The 16,202-nt window shown below is 49.2% G+C and overlaps 1 protein-coding gene across 4 annotated transcripts in view; it reads right to left on the bottom strand.

Moving 5' to 3' along the window:
- Window positions 1–16,202, bottom strand: part of EIF2B3 (eukaryotic translation initiation factor 2B subunit gamma) — a 635,310-nt gene that overhangs the window by 508,969 nt on the left and 110,139 nt on the right. The gene's annotated exons all lie outside the window — the stretch shown is intronic.

Genomic DNA, 16,202 nt, shown 5'->3' with positions numbered 1-16,202 from the left:
CCACAGCGCTAGGATGGTTTGATGGGCCGCCCCCAGGGCTATGAATGGTTGCTAGAGAGTTCTATACGTGTCGCCCTGGACAGAGAGAGTAAGAGTGAGCTTCTCCATTCGCACAACGAACCAGAGGCGCTGAAGCCACCCTAGGTGTGTCGTGTAGTGGCGGTTCCTCACAGCGTTGGGATGATTTGATGGGCCGCCCCAGGGCTATGAATGGTTGCCAGGGAGTTCTATACGTCTCGCCCTGGGCAGAGAGAGTAAGAGTGAGCTTCTCCATTCCCAGAACGAACCAGAGGCGCTGAAGCCACCCTAGGTGTGTCGTGTAGTGGCGGTTCCCCACAGCGCTAGGATGGTTTGATGGGCCGCCCCCAGGGCTATGAATGGTTGCTAGAGAGTTCTACACGTGTCGCCCTGGACAGAGAGAGTAAGAGTGAGCTTCTCCATTCCCAGAACGAACCAGAGGCGCTGAAGCCACCCTAGGTGTGTCGTGTAGTGGCGGTTCCCCACAGCGCCAGGATGGTTTGATGGGCCGCCGTAGGGCTATGAATGGTCGCCAGGGAGTTCTATACGTCTCGCCCTGGGCAGAGAGAGTAAGAGTGAGCTTCTCCATTCCCAGAACGAACCAGAGGCGCTGAAGCCACCCTAGGTGTGTCGTGTAGTGGCGGTTCCCCACAGCGCTAGGATGGTTTGATGGGCCGCCCCCAGGGCTATGAATGGTTGCTAGAGAAATCTATACGTGTCGCCCTGGACAGAGAGAGTAAGAGTGAGCTTCTCCATTCGCAGAACGAACCAGAGGCGCTGAAGCCACCCTAGGTGTGTCGTGTAGTGGCGGTTCCTCATAGCGTTGGGATGATTTGATGGGCCGCCCCAGGGCTATGAATGGTTGCCAGGGAGTTCTATACGTCTCGCCCTGGGCAGAGAGAGAAGAGTGAGCTTCTCCATTCCCAGAACGAACCAGAGGCGCTGAAGCCACCCTAGGTGTGTCGTGTAGTGGCGGTTCCTCACAGCGTTGGGATGATTTGATGGGCCGCCTCAGGGCTATGAATGGTTGCCAGGGAGTTCTATACGTCTCGCCCTGGGCAGAGAGAGAAGAGTGAGCTTCTCCATTCCCAGAACGAACCAGAGGCGCTGAAGCCACCCTAGGTGTGTCGTGTAGTGGCGGTTCCTCACAGCGTTGGGATGATTTGATGGGCCGCCCCCAGGGCTATGAATGGTTGCCAGGGAGTTCTATACGTCTCGCCCTGGGCAGAGAGAGAAGAGTGAGCTTCTCCATTCCCAGAACGAACCAGAGGCGCTGAAGCCACCCTAGGTGTGTCGGTGTAGTGGCGGTTCCCCACAGCGCTAGGATGGCTTGATGGGCCGCCCCCAGGGCTATGAATTGTTGCCAGGGAGTTCTATACGTCTCGCCCTGGGCAGAGAGAGTAAGAGTGAGCATCTCCATTCCCAGAACGAACCAGAGGCGCTGAAGCCACCCTAGGTGTGTCGTGTAGTGGCGGTTCCCCACAGCGCTAGGATGGTTTGATGGGCCGCCCCCAGGGCTATGAATGGTTGCTAGAGAGTTCTATACGTGTCGCCCTGGACAGAGAGAGTAAGAGTGAGCTTCTCCATTCGCACAACGAACCAGAGGCGCTGAAGCCACCCTAGGTGTGTCGTGTAGTGGCGGTTCCTCACAGCGTTGGGATGATTTGATGGGCCGCCCCAGGGCTATGAATGGTTGCCAGGGAGTTCTATACGTCTCGCCCTGGGCAGAGAGAGTAAGAGTGAGCTTCTCCATTCCCAGAACGAACCAGAGGCGCTGAAGCCACCCTAGGTGTGTCGTGTAGTGGCGGTTCCCCACAGCGCTAGGATGGTTTGATGGGCCGCCCCCAGGGCTATGAATGGTTGCTAGAGAGTTCTACACGTGTCGCCCTGGACAGAGAGAGTAAGAGTGAGCTTCTCCATTCCCAGAACGAACCAGAGGCGCTGAAGCCACCCTAGGTGTGTCGTGTAGTGGCGGTTCCCCACAGCGCCAGGATGGTTTGATGGGCCGCCGTAGGGCTATGAATGGTCGCCAGGGAGTTCTATACGTCTCGCCCTGGGCAGAGAGAGTAAGAGTGAGCTTCTCCATTCCCAGAACGAACCAGAGGCGCTGAAGCCACCCTAGGTGTGTCGTGTAGTGGCGGTTCCCCACAGCGCTAGGATGGTTTGATGGGCCGCCCCCAGGGCTATGAATGGTTGCTAGAGAAATCTATACGTGTCGCCCTGGACAGAGAGAGTAAGAGTGAGCTTCTCCATTCGCAGAACGAACCAGAGGCGCTGAAGCCACCCTAGGTGTGTCGTGTAGTGGCGGTTCCTCATAGCGTTGGGATGATTTGATGGGCCGCCCCAGAGCTATGAATGGTTGCCAGGGAGTTCTATACGTCTCGCCCTGGGCAGAGAGAGTAAGAGTGAGCTTCTCCATTCCCAGAACGAACCAGAGGCGCTGAAGCCACCCTAGGTGTGTCGTGTAGTGGCGGTTCCTCACAGCGTTGGGATGATTTGATGGGCCGCCCCAGGGCTATGAATGGTTGCCAGGGAGTTCTATCGTCTCGCCCTGGGCAGAGAGAGTAAGAGTGAGCTTCTCCATTCCCAGAACGAACCAGAGGCCCTGAAGCCACCCTAGGTGTGTTGTGTAGTGGCGGTTCCTCACAGCGTTGGGATGATTTGATGGGCCGCCCCAGGGCTATGAATGGTTGCCAGAGAGTTCTATACGTCTCGCCCTGGGCAGAGAGTAAGAGTGAGCTTCTCCATTCCCAGAACGAACCAGAGGCGCTGAAGCCACCCTAGGTGTGTCGTGTAGTGGCGGTTCCTCTCAGCGTTGGGATGATTTGATGGGCCGCCTCAGGGCTATGAATGGTTGCCAGGGAGTTCTATCGTCTTGCCCTGGGCAGAGAGAGTAAGAGTGAGCTTCTCCATTCCCAGAACGAACCAGAGGCGCAGAAGCCACCCTAGGTGTGTCGTGTAGTGGCGGTTCCCCACAGCGCTAGGATGGTTTGATGGGCCGCCCCCAGGGCTATGAATGGTTGCTAGAGAAATCTATACGTGTCGCCCTGGACAGAGAGAGTAAGAGTGAGCTTCTCCATTCGCAGTACGAACCAGAGGCGCTGAAGCCACCCTAGGTGTGTCGTGTAGTGGCGGTTCCTCATAGCGTTGGGATGATTTGATGGGCCACCCCAGAGCTATGAATGGTTGCCAGGGAGTTCTATACGTCTCGCCCTGGGCAGAGAGAGTAAGAGTGAGCTTCTCCATTCCCAGAACGAACCAGAGGCGCTGAAGCCACCCTAGGTGTGTTGTGTAGTGGCGGTTCCCCACAGCGCTAGGATGGTTTGATGGGCCGCCCCCAGGGCTATGAATGGTTGGTAGAGAGTTCTATACGTGTCGCCCTGGACAGAGAGAGTAAGAGTGAGCTTCTCCATTCCCAGAACGAACCAGAGGCGCTGAAGCCACCCTAGGTGTGTCGTGTAGTGGCGGTTCCTCACAGCGTTGGGATGATTTGATGGGCCGCCCCAGGGCTATGAATGGTTGCCAGGGAGTTCTATCGTCTCGCCCTGGGCAGAGAGAGTAAGAGTGAGCTTCTCCATTCCCAGAACGAACCAGAGGCCCTGAAGCCACCCTAGGTGTGTTGTGTAGTGGCGGTTCCTCACAGCGTTGGGATGATTTGATGGGCCGCCCCAGGGCTATGAATGGTTGCCAGAGAGTTCTATACGTCTCGCCCTGGGCAGAGAGTAAGAGTGAGCTTCTCCATTCCCAGAACGAACCAGAGGCGCTGAAGCCACCCTAGGTGTGTCGTGTAGTGGCGGTTCCCCACAGCGCTAGGATGGTTTGATGGGCCGCCCCCAGGGCTATGAATGGTTGCTAGAGAAATCTATACGTGTCGCCCTGGACAGAGAGAGTAAGAGTGAGCTTCTCCATTCGCAGAACGAACCAGAGGCGCTGAAGCCACCCTAGGTGTGTCGTGTAGTGGCGGTTCCTCATAGCGTTGGGATGATTTGATGGGCCGCCCCAGAGCTATGAATGGTTGCCAGGGAGTTCTATACGTCTCGCCCTGGGCAGAGAGAGTAAGAGTGAGCTTCTCCATTCCCAGAACGAACCAGAGGCGCTGAAGCCACCCTAGGTGTGTTGTGTAGTGGCGGTTCCCCACAGCGCTAGGATGGTTTGATGGGCCGCCCCCAGGGCTATGAATGGTTGGTAGAGAGTTCTATACGTGTCGCCCTGGGCAGAGAGAGTAAGAGTGAGCTTCTCCATTCCCAGAACGAACCAGAGGCCCTGAAGCCACCCTAGGTGTGTTGTGTAGTGGCGGTTCCTCACAGCGTTGGGATGATTTGATGGGCCGCCCCAGGGCTATGAATGGTTGCCAGAGAGTTCTATACGTCTCGCCCTGGGCAGAGAGTAAGAGTGAGCTTCTCCATTCCCAGAACGAACCAGAGGCGCTGAAGCCACCCTAGGTGTGTCGTGTAGTGGCGGTTCCCCACAGCGCTAGGATGGTTTGATGGGCCGCCCCCAGAGCTATGAATGGTTGCTAGAGAAATCTATACGTGTCGCCCTGGACAGAGAGAGTAAGAGTGAGCTTCTCCATTCGCAGAACGAACCAGAGGCGCTGAAGCCACCCTAGGTGTGTCGTGTAGTGGCGGTTCCTCATAGCGTTGGGATGATTTGATGGGCCGCCCCAGAGCTATGAATGGTTGCCAGGGAGTTCTATACGTCTCGCCCTGGGCAGAGAGAGTAAGAGTGAGCTTCTCCATTCCCAGAACGAACCAGAGGCGCTGAAGCCACCCTAGGTGTGTTGTGTAGTGGCGGTTCCCCACAGCGCTAGGATGGTTTGATGGGCCGCCCCCAGGGCTATGAATGGTTGGTAGAGAGTTCTATACATGTCGCCCTGGACAGAGAGAGTAAGAGTGAGCTTCTCCATTCCCAGAACGAACCAGAGGCGCTGAAGCCACCCTAGGTGTGTCGTGTAGTGGCGGTTCCTCACAGCGTTGGGATGATTTGATGGGCCGCCCCAGGGCTATGAATGGTTGCCAGGGAGTTCTATCGTCTCGCCCTGGGCAGAGAGAGTAAGAGTGAGCTTCTCCATTCCCAGAACGAACCAGAGGCCCTGAAGCCACCCTAGGTGTGTTGTATAGTGGCGGTTCCTCACAGCGTTGGGATGATTTGATGGGCCGCCCCAGGGCTATGAATGGTTGCCAGAGAGTTCTATACGTCTCGCCCTGGGCAGAGAGTAAGAGTGAGCTTCTCCATTCCCAGAACGAACCAGAGGCGCTGAAGCCACCCTAGGTGTGTCGTGTAGTGGCGGTTCCTCACAGCGTTGGGATGATTTGATGGGCCGCCCCAGGGCTATGAATGGTTGCCAGGGAGTTCTATTGTCTTGCCCTGGGCAGAGAGAGTAAGAGTGAGCTTCTCCATTCCCAGAACGAACCAGAGGCGCTGAAGCCACCCTAGGTGTGTCGGTGTAGTGGCGGTTCCCCACAGCGCTAGGATGGCTTGATGGGCCGCCCCCAGGGCTATGAATGGTTGCCAGGGAGTTCTATACGTCTCGCCCTGGGCAGAGAGAGTAAGAGTGAGCATCTCCATTCCCAGAAGGAACCAGAGGCCCTGAAGCCACCCTAGGTGTGTCGGTGTAGTGGCGGTTCCCCACAGCGCTAGGATGGTTTGATGGGCCGCCCCCAGGGCTATGAATGGTTGCTAGAGAGTTCTATACGTGTCGCCCTGGACAGAGAGAGTAAGAGTGAGCTTCTCCATTCGCACAACGAACCAGAGGCGCTGAAGCCACCCTAGGTGTGTCGTGTAGTGGCGGTTCCTCACAGCGTTGGGATGATTTGATGGGCCGCCCCAGGGCTATGAATGGTTGCCAGGGAGTTCTATACGTCTCGCCCTGGGCAGAGAGAGTAAGAGTGAGCTTCTCCATTCCCAGAACGAACCAGAGGCGCTGAAGCCACCCTAGGTGTGTCGTGTAGTGGCGGTTCCCCACAGCGCTAGGATGGTTTGATGGGCCGCCCCCAGGGCTATGAATGGTTGCTAGAGAGTTCTACACGTGTCGCCCTGGACAGAGAGAGTAAGAGTGAGCTTCTCCATTCCCAGAACGAACCAGAGGCGCTGAAGCCACCCTAGGTGTGTCGTGTAGTGGCGGTTCCTCACAGCGTTGGGATGATTTGATGGGCCGCCCCAGGGCTATGAATGGTTGCCAGGGAGTTCTATACGTCTCGCCCTGGGCAGAGAGAGTAAGAGTGAGCTTCTCCATTCCCAGAACGAACCAGAGGCGCTGAAGCCACCCTAGGTGTGTCGTGTAGTGGCGGTTCCCCACAGCGCTAGGATGGTTTGATGGGCCGCCCCCAGGGTTATGAATGGTTGCCAGGGAGTTCTATACGTCTCGCCCTGGGCAGCGAGAAATAGTGACCTTCTCCAGGCCCAGAACGAACCAGAGGCGCTGAAGCCACCCTAGGTGTGTCGTGTAGTGGCGGTTCCCCACAGCGCCAGGATGGTTTGATGGGCCGCCCTAGGGCTATGAATGGTCGCCAGGGAGTTCTATACGTCTCGCCCTGGGCAGAGAGAGTAAGAGTGAGCTTCTCCATTCCCAGAACGAACCAGAGGCGCTGAAGCCACCCTAGGTGTGTCGTGTAGTGGCGGTTCCCCACAGCGCTAGGATGGTTTGATGGGCCGCCCCCAGGGCTATGAATGGTTGCTAGAGAAATCTATACGTGTCGCCCTGGACAGAGAGAGTAAGAGTGAGCTTCTCCATTCGCAGAACGAACCAGAGGCGCTGAAGCCACCCTAGGTGTGTCGTGTAGTGGCGGTTCCTCATAGCGTTGGGATGATTTGATGGGCCGCCCCAGAGCTATGGATGGTTGCCAGGGAGTTCTATACGTCTCGCCCTGGTCAGAGAGAGTAAGAGTGAGCTTCTCCATTCCCAGAACGAACCAGAGGCGCTGAAGCCACCCTAGGTGTGTCGTGTAGTGGCGGTTCCTCACAGCGTTGGGATGATTTGATGGGCCGCCCCAGGGCTATGAATGGTTGCCAGGGAGTTCTATCGTCTCGCCCTGGGCAGAGAGAGTAAGAGTGAGCTTCTCCATTCCCAGAACGAACCAGAGGCCCTGAAGCCACCCTAGGTGTGTTGTGTAGTGGCGGTTCCTCACAGCGTTGGGATGATTTGATGGGCCGCCCCAGGGCTATGAATGGTTGCCAGGGAGTTCTATCGTCTTGCCCTGGGCAGAGAGAGTAAGAGTGAGCTTCTCCATTCCCAGAACGAACCAGAGGCGCTGAAGCCACCCTAGGTGTGTCGTGTAGTGGCGGTTCCCCACAGCGCTAGGATGGTTTGATGGGCCGCCCCCAGGGCTATGAATGGTTGCTAGAGAAATCTATACGTGTCGCCCTGGACAGAGAGAGTAAGAGTGAGCTTCTCCATTCGCAGAACGAACCAGAGGCGCTGAAGCCACCCTAGGTGTGTCGTGTAGTGGCGGTTCCTCATAGCGTTGGGATGATTTGATGGGCCGCCCCAGAGCTATGAATGGTTGCCAGGGAGTTCTATACGTCTCGCCCTGGGCAGAGAGAGTAAGAGTGAGCTTCTCCATTCCCAGAACGAACCAGAGGCGCTGAAGCCACCCTAGGTGTGTTGTGTAGTGGCGGTTCCCCACAGCGCTAGGATGGTTTGATGGGCCGCCCCCAGGGCTATGAATGGTTGGTAGAGAGTTCTATACGTGTCGCCCTGGACAGAGAGAGTAAGAGTGAGCTTCTCCATTCCCAGAACGAACCAGAGGCCCTGAAGCCACCCTAGGTGTGTTGTGTAGTGGCGGTTCCTCACAGCGTTGGGATGATTTGATGGGCCGCCCCAGGGCTATGAATGGTTGCCAGAGAGTTCTATACGTCTCACCCTGGGCAGAGAGTAAGAGTGAGCTTCTCCATTCCCAGAACGAACCAGAGGCGCTGAAGCCACCCTAGGTGTGTCGTGTAGTGGCGGTTCCTCACAGCGTTGGGATGATTTGATGGGCCGCCCCAGGGCTATGAATGGTTGCCAGGGGGTTCTATTGTCTTGCCCTGGGCAGAGAGAGTAAGAGTGAGCTTCTCCATTCCCAGAACGAACCAGAGGCGCTGAAGCCACCCTAGGTGTGTCGTGTAGTGGCGGTTCCTCGCAGCGTTGGGATGATTTGATGGGCCGCCCCAGGGCTATGAATGGTTGCCAGGGAGTTCTATACGTCTCGCCCTGGGCAGAGAGAGTAAGAGTGAGCTTCTCCATTCCCAGAACGAACCAGAGGCGCTGAAGCCACCCTAGGTGTGTCGAGTAGTGGCGGTTCCCCACAGCGCTAGGATGGTTTGATGGGCCGCCCCCAGGGCTATGAATGGTTGCTAGAGAGTTCTATACGTGTCGCCCTGGACAGAGAGAGTAAGAGTGAGCTTCTCCATTCCCAGAACGAACCAGAGGCGCTGAAGCCACCCTAGGTGTGTCGTGTAGTGGCGGTTCCTCACAGCGTTGGGATGATTTGATGGGCCGCCCCAGGGCTATGAATGGTTGCCAGGGAGTTCTATCGTCTCGCCCTGGGCAGAGAGAGTAAGAGTGAGCTTCTCCATTCCCAGAACGAACCAGAGGCGCTGAAGCCACCCTAGGTGTGTTGGTGTAGTGGCGGTTCCCCACAGCGTTAGGATAGTTTGATGGGCCGGCCCCAGGGCTATGAATGGTTGCTAGAGAGTTCTATACGTCTCGCCCTGGGCAGAGAGAGTAAGAGTGAGCTTCTCCATTCCCAGAACGAACCAGAGGCGCTGAAGACACCCTAGGTGTGTCGGTGTAGTGGCGGTTCCCCACAGCGCCAGAATGGTTTGATGGCCCGCCTTCAGGGATATGAATGGTTGCCAGGAAGTTCTATACGTGTCGCCCTGGGCAGAGAGAGTAAGAGTGAGCTTCTCCATTCCCAGAACTAACCAGAGGCGCTGAAGCCACCCTAGGTGTGTTGTGTAGTGGCGGTTCCTCACAGAGTTAGGATGGTTTGATGGGCCGCCCCAGAGCTATGAATGGTTGCCAGGAAGTTCTATACGTGTCGCCCTGGCCAGAGAGAGTAAGAGTGAGCTTCTCCATTCCCAGAACTAACCAGAGGCGCTGAAGCCACCCTAGGTGTGTTGTGTAGTGGCGGTTCCTCACAGCGTTGGGATGATTTGATGGGCCGCCCCAGGGCTATGAATGGTGCCAGGGAGTTCTATACGTCTCGCCCTGGGCAGAGAGAGTAAGAGTGAGCTTCTCCATTCCCAGAACGAACCAGAGGCGCTGAAGCCACCCTAGGTGTGTTGTGTAGTGGCGGTTCCTCACAGAGTTAGGATGGTTTGATGGGCCGCCCCCAGGGCGTGATGTGAGTGGGTAAGGGCATTGGGGAGTCCTAGCAGGGTTTATGACGGGAACCTGGGGAGCTGGGTGTCGATATCATCCAGGCCAGAATCCCAGAATGAGGATACCTTTAGGCAGTCCCAGAGGACGTGAGTGAGGGTGCTCTGAGCCTCGCATTGTTGCCAGCAACACTCGCTACGAGTTGGGTTACCCCTGTGAAGCCCAACAGGAGTCGAATACAAGTTGGTGGCAATCTTTACAGCGGTTTCAGTGCTAGATGCATTATAGGCAGCGTTTCTCGCTCTACAAAAGACATCATGCCTGCTTTCCTCTTTTAACTGTCATAAGAAAATGTTGCTCAATGCTACGAAATGACCATATTTACAGTAAACTTAGCTAAAATCTAGATTTTTGCAATTTAATAGATTAATGGTTTGAGATGTTCGCATTCGAAAAAAGGTGCAGCACGGGCTTGAAAGGGTTAACACTTTTGTATATCTTGACCGTTGTAAAGGCATTTATTGATTTGTTTACAACTTTAGCACCGTTTGACGAATATGTATGACATTTTATAAGACACTTGCAGGCTGAGAAATGGCTACTAACTCTTGATAGTTTCATATTCTTTCAGATTCATTAACGTGGGGCCCGGTTAAAATAAGTGAGGGGCAAACATTGTTTCATGTGTTAATAAGTCTGACACTCTGTGACGAATCTGCACAACATCTGTCAGACGTTTAGAAGGGTTACTTTTTCACTGGTGTGTCAGGTTTTCTGGCACTATTTCAAGAGGGCAAAGCAAAGGTGGGCACAATAAAAAAAGGTTTCGTGCTGATCAATGAATGGCTGGGCAAAATGTAAGGGGGGAGGAGAACATTTTTGAGTTTATAAATACTTTTGACACCTTTTGATGGATCTGCACACAATTGGGTAGCTTGTGGAATTCTCAATTTCATGCAAGTCCATGGGGGCAGATTTAAAGTATTCACTTGCTAACAAAGTTGGCACAGATTGATGAAACCAACCAAAAGTTGGAAGGCATTTACCAGGCTTAGCTTTCTCTTACAACACCCAGTTTTGAAAAGTTCCAGCAGGGTGGAGATGCGGGAGGGCATGGGGTAGGGGAAGGGGGGCAATAAAGTTTGAGTAACTAATAACTTTGGCACAGATGGATTAATTTGCATGAAATTTGACAAAAAGAAAAGTAGGGCCAATGCAAGGCCAGGCAGACCCTTTGGCCAACAACAGTGCTCACAGTCAAATGAGGCTGGGCACAGGGCCTGGCTGAAGGGCAAGCACAGCATCTAATGGCTGGTGAATGCAGCATGTCATCAAAAAAGAAATTTCTTGAAAATGGTTAGCGATTAGTTGTGCATCAGCAAACCCAAAACTTAAAACGCTCTGGAATGTGCTAATTAGGCAGAGAAGGATTCACACCACAATCCTGCCCTACGTCACGAGCCTTCATATTGTTGGTAGTGATGTCCAATGTAACTCATCATTTAGCCCCACTTCACGGGTCTTTGCTAAGAATTTAAATCTTTGCTCATTGAAAATCATTCTCTATAATATATCATCTTTCTTATTCTCTCGATCACTAGCCATTTAATTTCTTTATCTGTACGTCCCTACTTAATAAATGCTCAACTAAAGGCGTGAACTCCCCCTTTAGTCTGATTGCACATCTATGTTCTATTTTACTACGCCTTACGTCTGTGGTAGTTAGTCCAATGTAGATTGTTTCACAAGGAACATAGATCTGCAATTAGACTGAAGACGTGTATTTAGCACTCTCCCTAATTTTTGGGGGGTGGACTGTATGTATTTGAATGTTAGATAAGAGGGAGTGTGACAAGGATCTTGATAAAAAAGGGGGGCTCTAAGTATTCACTTTAATACTAAAAGAGATTATGAAAGATGTGTAACCTTATTTAAGAAAAGCAATAGTTGTATAATTGATTTATGCAGATGAAGGAATTCTTGGCATCTCTGCCACGTGAAGATAGTAGCTATTGATTCACTCTGGAGAGAATAAACAACAAGCATTTGCAATGCATTCAAACAAGTTTGAGCTATTGGCCGTGTAAATGACAATGCCTTTTATTTATGTTTTGGGTTTTAAAACAAATTGAAGGTGCAGTGCCGCAAGCTGTTCCTAGAGGTCCCTAGTGAGTAAGGCACCAGCACTGCTTGCCTATGTGCAGCGCCATAAGCTGCTCCTAGAGGTCCCGAGTGAGCATCATAAACTATGAAGATATGGTAAATCCACCCTACCCATAATGGATTGCGTACAAGACATTACCACGAGTACATTCAAATAGCTATGTCTATACATTACAATTAATAGCTTTGAAATGTGACAAAATAATTATATTAATTCTGGATTAGGTTAGGTTGGACTCTATGTGGAGCTGATGAAGGGAAATTTATAGAAGGTCTAATATAAATGTGAGATGTGGTGGTTGCAGTACCGCAAGCTGCGCCTAGTGGTCCCTAGTAAGCAAGGCACCAGCACTGCCAGTACTGCAAGCTGCTCCTAGAGGTCCCTAGTGAGCAATATAAACTTTTGGAATTAGTAGCTTTGAAATGTGACAAAATAATTATTTTATTAATTCTGGATTAGGTTATACTCTATGTGGAGCTGATGAAGGGACATTTATAGAAGGTCTAATATAGATGTGTAGGTGCAGTACCGCAAGCTGCGCCTAAAGGTCCCTAGTGAGCATCAAACCTTTGGTCACATATGGTACTCCCATGATTCATTGCATGCAAGACAGTACCACAAGTACATTTAAATAGCTATGTCCATATATACAATTAATAGCTTTGAAATGTGACAAAACAATTATTATATGAATTACGATTAGGTTGTACTCTCTTTGGAGCTGAATGAAGGGAAATTTATAGGTCTAATATAAATGTGAGATGTATAGGTGTAGTACCGCAAGCTGCAACTAGAGGTCCCTAGTGAGTATCATAAACTTTGAAGATATGGTAAATCCACCCTACCCATAATGCATTGCATGCAAGACCGTACCACAATACATTCAATATATACAATTAGTAGCTTTGAAATATGACAAAAGAATTATTACATTGATCCCGGATTAGGTTGTACTCTATGTGGAGCTGATGAAGGAAAATTTATAGAAGTTCTAATATAAATATGAGATGTGCTAGCGAGTAAAGTGCCAGCCATGTGCCAGCCATGTTTAGCATCAAGTGAGTGTCCTGTCTGAAGGCCTTTAAGAATATAGTGCCTTGAGGCTGTAATCAAAACCTAGGTTATAACAACACATGTAATATGGAGTGTTCTCATTGGAAGCTACAAAAAGAGACAGAGTGGTATTAAGGAGGGACTACAAAGCCTAATGACCAATGAAAAGCCACCATTCACAAAAGACAGGGACAGGAGCATATTAAAAAGATGGGCGGGAAGTAGGCAGCACTTTATGCACATATCCTGAATACGCAACACAAGGGGGAAGGTCTGAACCTGTTTTGTTTTGGCGTTATTTTAATTCACGCTAGATAAAACAATTTATTTTGTTTGAGCCGGTACTTTATTCATACCTTTTCTTTAACTATTTTTAGTTCTTTGTTGTATACTCAAAAACAGAAGGAGACAAAGTCTATATACATAAAGTTCATATATACATTTGATTCACAAAACATTAAACAACGATAATGTGTTTTAAATACACAATGTGGACAAACATAAATGAGAAAAAATCACGAACAAACAAACATCCAAACATATTTTTTTATGTATGTAATGTTTTAAAAACCAGATAACTTTGGCTCCCTTTTTAAATGCTATCTTTCTCTTTAGTATTATAAATTGGTAAATGTACCTTAGCAGCAGTGTACTTCTCAGCTCAGATGTCTATCTGTACGAGAAAAGTGACCACATTGTAGGATTGTCGCTTTCTATATTAGAACGTACTGATTGTTAAATACAGGCTGCACAACATGGCTTTAATGAGCCTACCTTGTCTTCCAGACGGAGTTATAGATACAGATAGAGACATCTGAGCTGAGAAGAAGTACACTGCTGATAGGATCACAGAGGAATTATGCATTTATTTTCTGTCTATATATGGAGGAAAAGTCCTGTGTAGCAGACATCAATGTGTTCCCTGTGTTTCCCCATTCTTTCTTAATTGAAATTTTGATGCACATAACCTCTTTAGAATGTCTATGAACTAATATTTAGACGTTATTGCTGAAGGTAACATAAGACCATCAATATATTTGGATGTTTGTTTGTTCGTGATTTTTTTCTCATTTATGTTTGTCCACATTGTGTATTTAAAACACATTGTGGTTTAATGTTTTGTGAATCAAATACATTAAACAACAATGTACATCCAAGTACATATGAACTTTCTGTATATTGACTTTATTGTCTCCTGCTGTTTTTGAGTATACAACAAAGAACAAAAAAAAGTTAAAGAAAAGGTATAAATAAAGTACCGGCTCAAACGAAATAAATTGTTTGATCTAGCGTGAATTAAATTAACGCCCAAAAAACAGGTTCAGGCCTTCCCCCTTGTGTTACATATATATACAGCCCAGCCAGAACCTGGCCTTTTGGGCCTAACTCCCCTTGTTACCATATTCTGAATACAGCATGTCTCGAAGAGACAGCGCAAGCGCTGCCTAGGTGAGACCTAATAACGTGAGTGGCAATTCTAACTCTTGGAACATATCATGAAATAATTGGATATTAAGGAAAAAGGAATCACTTACTTGCTAAGAATAATGTATAAATGTATTGTATATATTTACAGACACATTGTACTGGAAGAGACAAAAGAACTGAATTAAAGAGGTTAACAGACAGAAAATGATTTATGTATCCTGTTGAAGGCTAGTAACATTGAGCCGAATGTTTGAAAGCAAAGTCGATAAGGGGGACAATAAGTGGCTAAAATAAAGATAAGAATACAGAATGGAAAACCAGAGGGGAATGAACAAAATGGAAATTGTTGCACTGCAGTGCGTATTTTAAATCCGCCTTCATCAGAAGTTTTATTAGGAGTGAATGTGGATGCCTGTCTGGTTAGAGTAGGTTTTAGTTTAAAATAATAAAAGACATTTTAGAAGGGTGATGTCTTTTCGAAACTCTTACAATTCTGTAGGTAACTATCAAAGGAATGAAGATCTGCATAATGCCATGGACAGGGTGGGATGTTTTTCTATATGATATGGTAAATTAAAATAATGGATGAAGAGATAAAAATGATTCTCACCCTGTGCCTTTCTTTTGAAGAGATTGGATTACCAACAGGCCTACCATTAGTTATTTTTTTCTTAAAGTACAGCTGAGCCCCTCAAACCTGGCTACCCCCCAACCTGCCAATATTCTGGTGCCAGTTCAGGCTGCTAGCTTGTGCCAACGGGGGAGAGAGGGAAAGTGGGCAAAGTACTTAATAGAGTCAAGTCAGAAATTATTGAAATAACCTTATCAAGGGAAGAAGGAAGAGAGGAAAGCAAAGTTGGGAGAAGGACCCAGCGGCTTCGGGAGGGCTTTGCCACCTTTCAGAAAAATATCTAGCATTCTTTTTTACTGTTTTTTGAGAGAGGTTGATAAAAAACAAACAAATGAAAAGAGAAGCGAAACAGTATCACGAGTGAAAAATAAACTAATGAATTATGACAAACTAAGACAAACATGGCACCTGTCACAAACACAATTTTACCTAAAACACAAGAGACACAAGACACTTCACAATAAATAATGCATTACAAATTGTACTCAATTATAGGTAGCCACTTGTGTCTGAATAATATGTTTTGTTTTGCTCTTGATCTTTATCTAGCCACACCACAGCCCAAATCAAATGTCTAACTGTTCTTGTATCAGTTTACAGCGCTCTGAACCATTCAGGGATTGCTATATTAAAGTCTACCCACTTAAAAAAGTAATAGACCCCACAAACTCGATAACACAGATTCTCATCAGACACCTTCTCTCAAAAACTGAGCATTGTGGAGCAATCTGTGGACAGATTAACATTGAGAGCACCTCATCTCGGGCAGGTTGGCAAGGGTTCGAGCCTACTTGAACACGTGTGTTGGGGTACCGTATATCCTTGACAAGGGAGGAAATATCCGCTCATGTAAATTAGCCAGCCTGAAGTAACCAACAATATAAGAAAATGTGTCGCTCATTATTTCCATACATAGTGGAATATCACGTCCTTAAAGCCACTATTAGATGTTTTGGCCAAATCTGAGTCACTTATTGTGCGGCTACGAAATACTTACTTAAGAAGGGTGGGGGTAAAGAAGGGTGGGGGTAAAGATGGGTGGAGGCAAAGCTCAAGGGGTCATGGAAAGCTGGATTCCAAACATTCCTTCAACTTAATGTACTTGAAAAGTGCCCAGCTAGCAATACCATGTAAGCACAAAGGTGGAATGGTGTGAGTTGGCCAATATGTTCAATGCACTGCTGCAGTCAGGGTTGCTGCAATGGGTCGGTGATACTGGGGGAATATAACACATCATCCCAAATGTGAGTTTCATAAGAAATAGTTCAACTCCCAGTCCCAAAAGCATGGAAGGGTATCTAATGCCTGTAGGATTTTTCAGTGCGAGTGGCCTTCAGCTCGATTTACTTACACTCGTTTGGAAAAAGTAGGTGGAAGAAAGTATGTCTGGCCCCATACTCAGAAGCCATAGCTTGTGCTATGTATGTCCCTAAAGTTAGCCATTAATACTGCCTGACATCAGATTGAGTTAAGTCCTGTCACGTGCTCAATCTACGATGATAAGCCTGGTGTATTTATTTCAACATACAAATGTAGGAGATGATAACAGACTGAAGCCTCTTAAACAAGTAATGGACAATACGCCATGTAATGGCCCAAAACAGTGG

The sequence above is a fragment of the Lissotriton helveticus genome, chromosome 1_2 (assembly GCF_964261635.1).
Source record: "Lissotriton helveticus chromosome 1_2, aLisHel1.1, whole genome shotgun sequence".
Taxonomy (NCBI): Eukaryota; Metazoa; Chordata; class Amphibia; order Caudata; family Salamandridae; genus Lissotriton; species Lissotriton helveticus.
The sequence above is the reverse complement of the archived record's forward strand: the minus strand, read 5'-3'. Positions and strand labels throughout refer to the sequence as shown.